Below are 9,240 nucleotides of genomic sequence, written 5' to 3' on the forward strand. Positions count from 1 at the left end.
CCAGTATCCTGCAGGGGGAGGGGGTAAAGAGGGGGTAAATTGACCACAATTACTAACTTACCTCTTCCCATGCCCTCGGTGAGTGGTGGGAGTGGCCATGCGACACACCCGCCAGGCTCCAGGATCTCCAGGGTGTCCATGTCATGACTTGCCTTGTGGCCTGGCTCTTTTGCCAGTCAGTGACTGGGGCGAGACACTGCTCCAGTCACTGATTGGCTGAACAGCCAGTTCAGCATCTGGGACAGGTCTTTCCTCCTGGGTTGTGATGTCATCACAACCTGGGGGAAAATGACTTCTGGGGGAGGTAAGTTAGTAGTTGTAATCAATTTCCCCCCCTTCCCCTGCAGGATGTTGAGTTTTAGAAAACACTGCACTTCTCCTTTAGATGATAAATTTTGGCAAACAAATAGGTTCATATTGAGGCAAAATGATGGATGCTATTTTATAATGATGCCCATGATTATACAAACCATGGCGGTCCTAAAAGAACGGCGTCAAATGGCCAAAAAAAAAACACACAGTGTATGAACAAAGCCATATGGTGTAAAGTAAGAAACCTATTAGGTTGTGTAAACGTAGACTAAATAGCCTAAGGTTGCACCAGATTTTAAAAGAGCCACAATCTCAAATCTGGCACATTTGTAGATGGTCTAGCTTAAATTTACAAAAGATAAGCCAGTTATTATTTATCTGTGTTCAGTTTACAATATGGGATCTTACGTTTTCTTTCCTTTTTTTCAGACAAATGAAAGCCATGCCATCTATAAAAATTCTATTTATTTCCCTCCGAACCCTACTCAAATCATCTATAGAGAAGAATATTACATCAATGTTTCCTGCATTTACCCCTTGGACATGAATGTTTCTCTGCAAAAAGTCCTCAATCCAATGATTAGGTTTGTATGACATTTACTTTAAGGCTATGTTCACACTACGGAAGTTTCCGGCCGTAGCGCGTTCAGTGAATAAGCGGCCGGAGACTTACGTAGTTTGCGTACAATGGCAAGTATACTATGTACGGCTGCACAGTTCTCACTACGTATGAACTTATGCCCTGATCGTACGTGGCACCGTAAAAAATGAACCAGACCATTGTTTGCGGACAAAAATGCCGTAACTTACGCCCGTAACATGCGGTCCCGTACGTAGTGGTGATTTCTACATTTTTACAGCTTTTTGTGTTGATCCAAAAGGTTCTGTGGGGTGTCTGGGGCTAGGCGAAGCTTTCCAAGTAAAAGACCACTGTCAGATCGCTACATAGGGCGCTTGGGAAGCGTAAGTAGACTATGGGCGTAAGTTCACGGTCCGTACGTAGCCGGCCGCAAGTAGCGTAAATCTCCGGCCAGAGTTTACCGCGTATATGTCCGGCCGCGAAAAAATGCGGCCGGACATATACACAGTGTGAACATGGCGTAATAATATAAAGCTGAGTATTCTATCCCATACATACAATACATTGAGGCTTGTAATAAGCTTTTGTTTTTTAGGTGTGAGATGGAAAATAAGTTGTTAGGGGTCTTGAGGGGGTACTAGCTTTTATTAAGCCCCGTTCACACTACGGAATCGGCACCAAGATTCTGTGTGGATTCCGTAGTGTGAATGGGGCCTTTGGCAAATGAAGGAGGGGTTGTTTTGCATATCACTGGAATTTATGCATATGGTATTCTAACTGCCGGTATGTGTGTGGTGGTCATTGCAGATATGTATCAGGAAATATTGAATGCAATTCCTAATGGTTTCCTGATGGTTTTCTTAAGGTAAAAACGCATTAGTCAGGAAATCCTGATGGTTTCCTGAAGCCTTTTGAGGTCTCCTGATGAGGATTTCCTGACCGCAAAAACTGACACGGTTGTATGAAGGATGTCTTAATCTTTTTTAATACATGGCAGTTGGTTTCCAATTTCCGTCTCAGATAACATTTAGTAGAACATCAGGATAGGAAGTTGCACAATGATTTGTAATGACACTACTGTAAATATTACAATAAATTCTTCCATATATATTTTTTTTCTACAGGACGATAGTTCTTGAAGTTATAGGTTATGGGAGCTTTGACGTAACAATGGCTGCTTTCAAAGACAAATTTTACCAAGAACCTTACCAAGACGGGGAGATCCAATTATCGACCAAGAGCAGGTTATTTGTTGGTGTTTTTATCTCTGAAGGAGATACGGATCAGTTTAACCTGGTCATGAAATATTGTTATGCAACACCTTCTTATATCCCTGAAGACCCAACAAAATATGGAATCATTGTGAACAGGTAAGATCATCTAAAGAAACTTTAAATAAGGAGGGGCTTTAGATCATGGGTCTCAAACTCGCGCCCTCCAACTATTGCAAAACTACAATTCCCATCATGCCTGGGACAGTCAAAGCAAGCTTTTGCTGTCCCAGGCATGATGGGAATTGTAGTTTTGCAACAGCTGGAGCGCCGCGAGTTTGAGACCCCTGCTTTAGACAAAACCTCATTGACAGCCATCCCAAACCTTCCAACATAAACTAAGGGCTTTTACAAACTGGCTGTTTCTAGGGGAATGATAAATATTTGATAGGATCTGGTATTATTTTTAACCAGCTAAGCTCACTTCTACTAATATATATACTTTTTGCTATTACTTGTAGAGCACCAACACATTACTCCTGAGGGAGTGGTCCCAAACTCAAATAGTGGGCCAGACGCATAAATATGTTGGGTGCCAGCGTATAACGCTTTGATCACGAGTAGTGTTGATTGAACTGTTTGAAAGAAGTTAGGTTCGAGTCGAACATCTCGATTTTCTCGAACCCGAACCGAACATTTTACTTTTTGTTCGAGTTAGCGTTTGAGTTCCAGTTAGCGTTCAAGACCCTTTTTGCCAGCCAATCAGTGCAGAGCACATAGAAGTGTCAGAAATGTCATTGCTGAGATGTAGGGGTCTGATTGGCTGCTAAAATCACATGACCATCTCCAAAGAATAAAACTGTGCTGTGTTCTGGACGCCATTTTAAGCTCACTTACTGTGCTGGATAGAGTGCTCTCTTAGTGTCTCCTTTTTCCATGCATGCAGCCATTTCGATTAGTCAGATACGAAGTGAGATTAGTGAGTTTAGTGAAATTAGTGGGGTGTTTATCAAGGTTAGACTAGCATTTCTGCAACAAGCATTTTCCTGTCCATAGACAGCTTTTCAGTCATAGCAATACTTAGCTGTGGTATTGCAGGCTGCATATTGGATTTCCCAATTTATACATAGTGCCGAAAGTAATTAATCGTACATGTGATTTGTGTACTTTGATTTTTTCAGAGATTACAATTGTATTCCTATCAGCTGACATACGTTCTCAGTCCAATAGTCTGTAATATCAGTCCTGTAGTCATTAATATCAGTTCAATGGTCTGGAATATGACTCCTGTAGTCTGGCATATCAGTCTGATAGTGTGGAATATGAGTCCTGTAGTCTGGAATATCATTCATGGCCCATTTTTGACAGTCTGCACTGCAGAACATTTTTTAAAAAAAATAATCTGTTAGATGTATCGATGTTCCGTACAGAGGAGCTCCCAAGTATTTTTGTCCCATAGACTATAATGGGATTCGATATTCTTTCGAATATACAAATATTGGGAGCTATTCAAATCGAATTTCGAATTATCAAATATTTCACTATTCGCTCATCTCTAGCAGTATTTTATCCCCCACTTTTTTCCCTTTAATTCTTAAAGCCAAATTTTAAGTTATAAGTTGTTCCATGTTTCCAATATTCTGGATGGTAATTACAGTTACTCCTACTACATATAGGTGTCAAAATTAACCTAAAAATCTCCCATTGACTTTAATAGGGTTTGAGTTCGAGTCGAACTTCGAACCGAACTTCACTACTATTCGAGTTTCGGCTGAAACTCGAACATTTAACTGTTTGATCATCACTAATCACGAGTCCAACAGCTGATAAATAATTCAAATACTGCAGTACACCATGGGGTTCAAATGTAATCCAAAAGTTATTTATTCAAAAATAAAACATCTAAAAGTGAAGCAACGTTTCTGTCCTCACAATGGGACCATTTTCAATATATAATTATATATATTATAAATATATAGCTTCACATACAAAACTATAAAGGGATTGATAGATAAATAGATAAACAACTAGATAGATACTAGGTAATATGTAGATAGATAGATACATGTGAAAGAATGAAAGGATAGATAGATAGATAGATAGATAGATAGATAGATAGATAGATAGATAGATAGATAGATAGATAATTAGCTTTGTAATGTATTTATATTATGTATCTCCTTCATTTATTTCATTTTGTGTAGCTGCCCTAATAAAGAAGATGGAACTGTAGAAGTTCATGCTAATGGAGTTTCCAGCCAAGGAAAGTTCTCCATCCAAATGTTTAAGTTCATTGACCGCCCTTACGTTTATCTTCATTGTAACGTTCACCTCTGCAGGAAATTTCCTGGACCATGTGAACCTGTAAGTGGAAGTTTGGTGCTATGTACTAATGTACAAGTTTATTTTACATAAAATAGTTATAGGGCCGGCTTCATATGAGCATATTTACTATCTGTAACTACATCTGTGCTTTGACAATAAAGCTAATGTTAATCTGCTTTTCAGAGCCTAATAAATTTCCTCAATAAGTCGTCAGTACTATACAAAAATACTGAAGGTTTTTTATCATCTGAAATACGTCCCTATTACCGATCTGTATTATGGACGTATTTAAATATGCTCATATGATGCCGGCCTAAAGGTAATAATCTGTTGTCCTGACTGGGTACAGTGGTGCCTTAGATCACAAGCATAATTCGTTCCGGGGCCGTGCTTGTAATCCAAATCCACTCTTAAACCAAAACAAATTTTCCTATAAGAAATCATTGAAATGCAGACAATTTTGGTAAAACAAATGAAACAAAGATGAGAAACAGCTGAATATGTGATATTGTACATTACTGTACAGTATAGCAATCAGCATGTGGAGTATAATGCATAGTAAGTAGAGATGAGCGAACCGGGTTCGGGTTCGAGTCGATCCGAACCCGAACGATCAGCATTTGATTAGTGGGGGCTGCTGAACTTGAATAAAGCCCTAAGGCTATGTGGAAAACATGGATATAGTCATTGGCTGTATCCATGTTTTCCAGACAACCTTAGAGCTTTATCCAAGTTCAGCAGCCCCAGCTAATCAAATGCCGATCGTTCGGGTTCGGATCAACTCAAACCCAAACCCGGTTGGCTCATCTCTAATAATAAGTGCATAAACCTGAAAAACAGCAGCAGTTTGTAGCTACAGGATGGAGCTGCAGATCCCCATAATGGCGACGATGGCAAACACAAGGGCTGACAGAGACTGCAGGGAGCATGAAGGAATGAGCATTACAGATGTGGGCACATACATGCAGCTCTCTGTCAGGGGAGAGAGAGGTTACAGCTATGACGAGATTACCTCCACAGTCCTGTCCCCTGATGTAAGCCCCAGCCTGAAGTGGATCTGCTATGATTTGGAAAGTGAGGGAGACTTCCTGGGTCAGAGTACAGGGCTGTAGACCACCCTGTGCAGGCCATGCCCCTCCCCCTACTCCTGCTCCCACCAAGTACAAGGAGCTCTTAAGCCAAAGCAATGCTCTTAAACCAAGTTACAATTTTGAAAACTGTGAGCTCTTAAACCAAAACGCTCTTAATCCAAGTTACGCTAAAACCAAGGTACCACTGTATTTTGAAAGTTACTGCATGTTATATAATCTTGTGTTCTAGGTTTGTTCTGGAACAAAATCCCGCAGTGCTCAACTAAAGACAGACATTTTAACCTTTGGACCCATTCACCGTGCAGGTACATTACTTCATGCTCAGATACTAAACACTAACAAACATAGATGTCAGCAAGATTATATATTTATTATTTGTTTATATGGTGCAGGCTATTATTAGAGAATAATGGAGAGGTCCTTCTGTATGGCATATATACAGCGCATTTGGAAACGTCTTCAGACCCTTTTAATTTTTTCCCCCATATTTTTCTAGGTTGCAGCCTTGTGCTATTTTTTTTTTTTTATGTTCATTTTCTCCCATAATTCTGCACTCAGAACCCCATATTGAGTATGTGATAATAGAATGTACATTTTTTTTGCACATTGATTCAAATGTAAAAGCTTTGCACGGTTATAAGTAGGGATGAGCAAATTTACAGTAGTGACAAAGAGCAAAGAGAAGTTTCCCAGGACTGGATCCAGCTTTTACAGGCACCTGGAGCAGAGTGGCACAGAGTTCAAAGGCTGACAAGCCGACCATCGAGTGTAATGAAGTGCTGCGCTTCGTTAATACTGTAAATTTGCTCATCTCTAGTTATACGTATTCAGACCCTTTGCTATGACATAATTTTAGCTCTGGGGGCCTCCCATTTCTATTTATCATCACTGAGATGTTTCTACACCTTGATTGAAGTTACCTGTGGTACATTCAGCTGACTGAACATGATTAAGAAAGACACCCCTGACACACCAAGGTTTCAAAGCTGACAATGTATATAATAAGGTCCACCACCGTCAATCATTGACTCTAAGCACACAGTTGTGACAGCACAGGAGCAGCTTAGAGACAACACTGGGAATGTTCTTCAGTGGCTTAACCAGAGTCCTGACCTGTAACTCTGTAAGATTTGCAGAGACTTACGGGAGGAATTTTCAAACAGATCACTTCCTTCCTACAGCCATGTCACTGAGTATTCTGATCCTGTTTATTTTAATTTACAGATTCCACAGAGGAAACACCTGAACGTAAGTAGAATCCTTAGACACAGTTTCATAGTTTCAGTTTCAGTAAAAGTGTGTGAACACTGCTGAAACTGGACCCCTTTGTGGTAAACAACCATCTTAAATCAGACCCATAATGCCACAGGACAAGTAAAGGCTGTTATTATTACGGAAATATATGTGCCATTGCTTTCTATGGGATCCCAGCCGGAGCACATACACATAGCATATGCTCCAGCCGGGATCCTTGGCAGCACCGCAAACAACTGCCATGTCACTTTTCTGCGGCTGCTATTCAGTGAATAGCGCCCGCAGCAAACCCTGTCAGTGCACACCATGGAGTGTGTGGCTCCAGGCGCTCCCTCCATAGTGTGCTGTGGGGAGTTCTGATGCAGGCGCGCACGGATGCGCCCGCATCAGAACTCTGCGGCTGCAAAAATCATCCGGCCACTACTGCAGTACCGACCGAGATGATCTTTTCAGAGACCTGCCGTTCCATGACCCGTCCGGCTCTTACTGTGTGTGCACATAGCCTTAAATTTAACTTATATGTGGAAATTCAGCCTAAAGACTGTTTAGGATAACGATTAAAGTTTAGATGTTCATTAAGTAATGTTCCTATCAATACTTATACTATGACCATTGATTATATTTAGATTTTATAATATCTATATATTTGTTGCGTTTACATCCCACAGTTACCACTAAAGCTTCCACTATAACGACCATAACCCAGGACACGCCAATAAAAGGTATAAAATGATACAAAGAAAATGTCACGTTGAAAGGTATGAAGTGGGCTCAGAAGCTCAGTTTGCCCTAAACCCAATGGGTATTGCAGCCTCATTAAACAGCTGCCTGGCCCACTGGATCCCCAAAAAACTAATATGAAAGATTTATCCTAAGAATATGATAACTTCTTTAAGTTATTTTGTCAGTAATAATGATAATTTAACATGGTTTAATATGGTAAAGACCATTCACTAGGGGTGAGACATCAAAGTTTGAATGTTATAGTGGCATAATACATACAATGACAGTGAAGTATAAACTGACACAGCTCTGACATTTTAAAGCTACTATCTCAGCGATGGAGGAACAGATTGAAGTAAGAGTTATAGCTCCTGATTTAGGGTAAAAACACTATTGTACACCATCGTTACTTACTGTAGATCAGCAAAAAGCTGTTAATGAGACCGCTATAATAATGTACCTTTGTTTAAAGCCTGTAATAAACATAGTAAAGCAGTAGAACAAAGTATAGCAGTAACCTACTGATATACTGTGCTGTTATTGCGTCCCTGTTATGCATACTAACACAGGTCTTCCCCCCCCCCATTCTTGCTGTCCTGGCCAGATGTTATTATCTATAGGATGATAACCTATGGATGAATATGTAGGTCTCTCGTGGATATATAGTGTGCTGTCTTTGTGCTCCATACTGTATAATGATGCAGCTCTGCCCCCCCCATCCTCACGCAGTATATCTGCTATGGTCACTAATAATACTGCTATATTTTCGTAAACTGTAATATTATATTGTTTTGTTTCTACAGATTCTACTACCAGAACAAGCACATCTGTAATCACTATACCAGAGGACAATACTGGTATGAGCTATGTATTTTGTAATAATAAATGGTTGAGTGCACATTAAATAAGTAAGGTGGCCTGTCAGCAATTTTTTTTTAACTTTTTGAACTAAAAGCATTGACAATAGAGCTTTTTCCTTTGAATCAGGAGATAGGATGATATGAGATATTCGTTTTAGTTTTCTGCAAATTAGAAGATAAAGTCAATGCAGCAATCTATTGAGCTACAAAACCCCAGCAACATTTGGCTTCTTCCTTCTTAACTAACGCCACTATGCCCCCAAGTAAATACTTACATGGGCTTTATCTAATAATTTGAATAAAAGGTAAAGCCTATATTTTTGCAATTGAGGTAAGAGTTATATCTCTTGATTTGTGTTAAGAAGCTCAATTTACTTAAAGCTAATATATAACCAGGTACATCGCTTTTGTTTTTTTACATTAACACACCAGTGCTGGCACGAGGATGGCGGTGGTAGAATGGAGCTGTGTCATAGAGGGGAGATCGTCACACTGGGGCATCCAGGTGGTATCCCTGCGCCACCGCTGTTATGTTAATGTAAAAAACCCAAAGCAGTTGCTGTAAGTCATCAAAAAGCTGCTGAAAGGTCGACTTTAAGGCTATTTTCACACAACATAAGTTTTGGAATAATCACGGCCTTTGTTGCCGATTTGCAACTATGGCCATGATTAATACAGAACTTACGTCGTACTGCAGTCAGAGGGAATCCCGGCAGTATGCTCCGGCCGGAATCCCAAATTCATTGAATAGCGGCCACACAAGCCTGACAGGTCACACAATGTAGAGTGTGGCTCCCAATGGTGAATTGGCATGCGGACGAACACGGTTGCGCCCGAATCCCAGTTGAATAAAATTGAAGTTTATCCAGACGGTACGGCAGTAC

Source organism: Dendropsophus ebraccatus, chromosome 9 (assembly GCF_027789765.1).
Source record: "Dendropsophus ebraccatus isolate aDenEbr1 chromosome 9, aDenEbr1.pat, whole genome shotgun sequence".
Taxonomy (NCBI): Eukaryota; Metazoa; Chordata; class Amphibia; order Anura; family Hylidae; genus Dendropsophus; species Dendropsophus ebraccatus.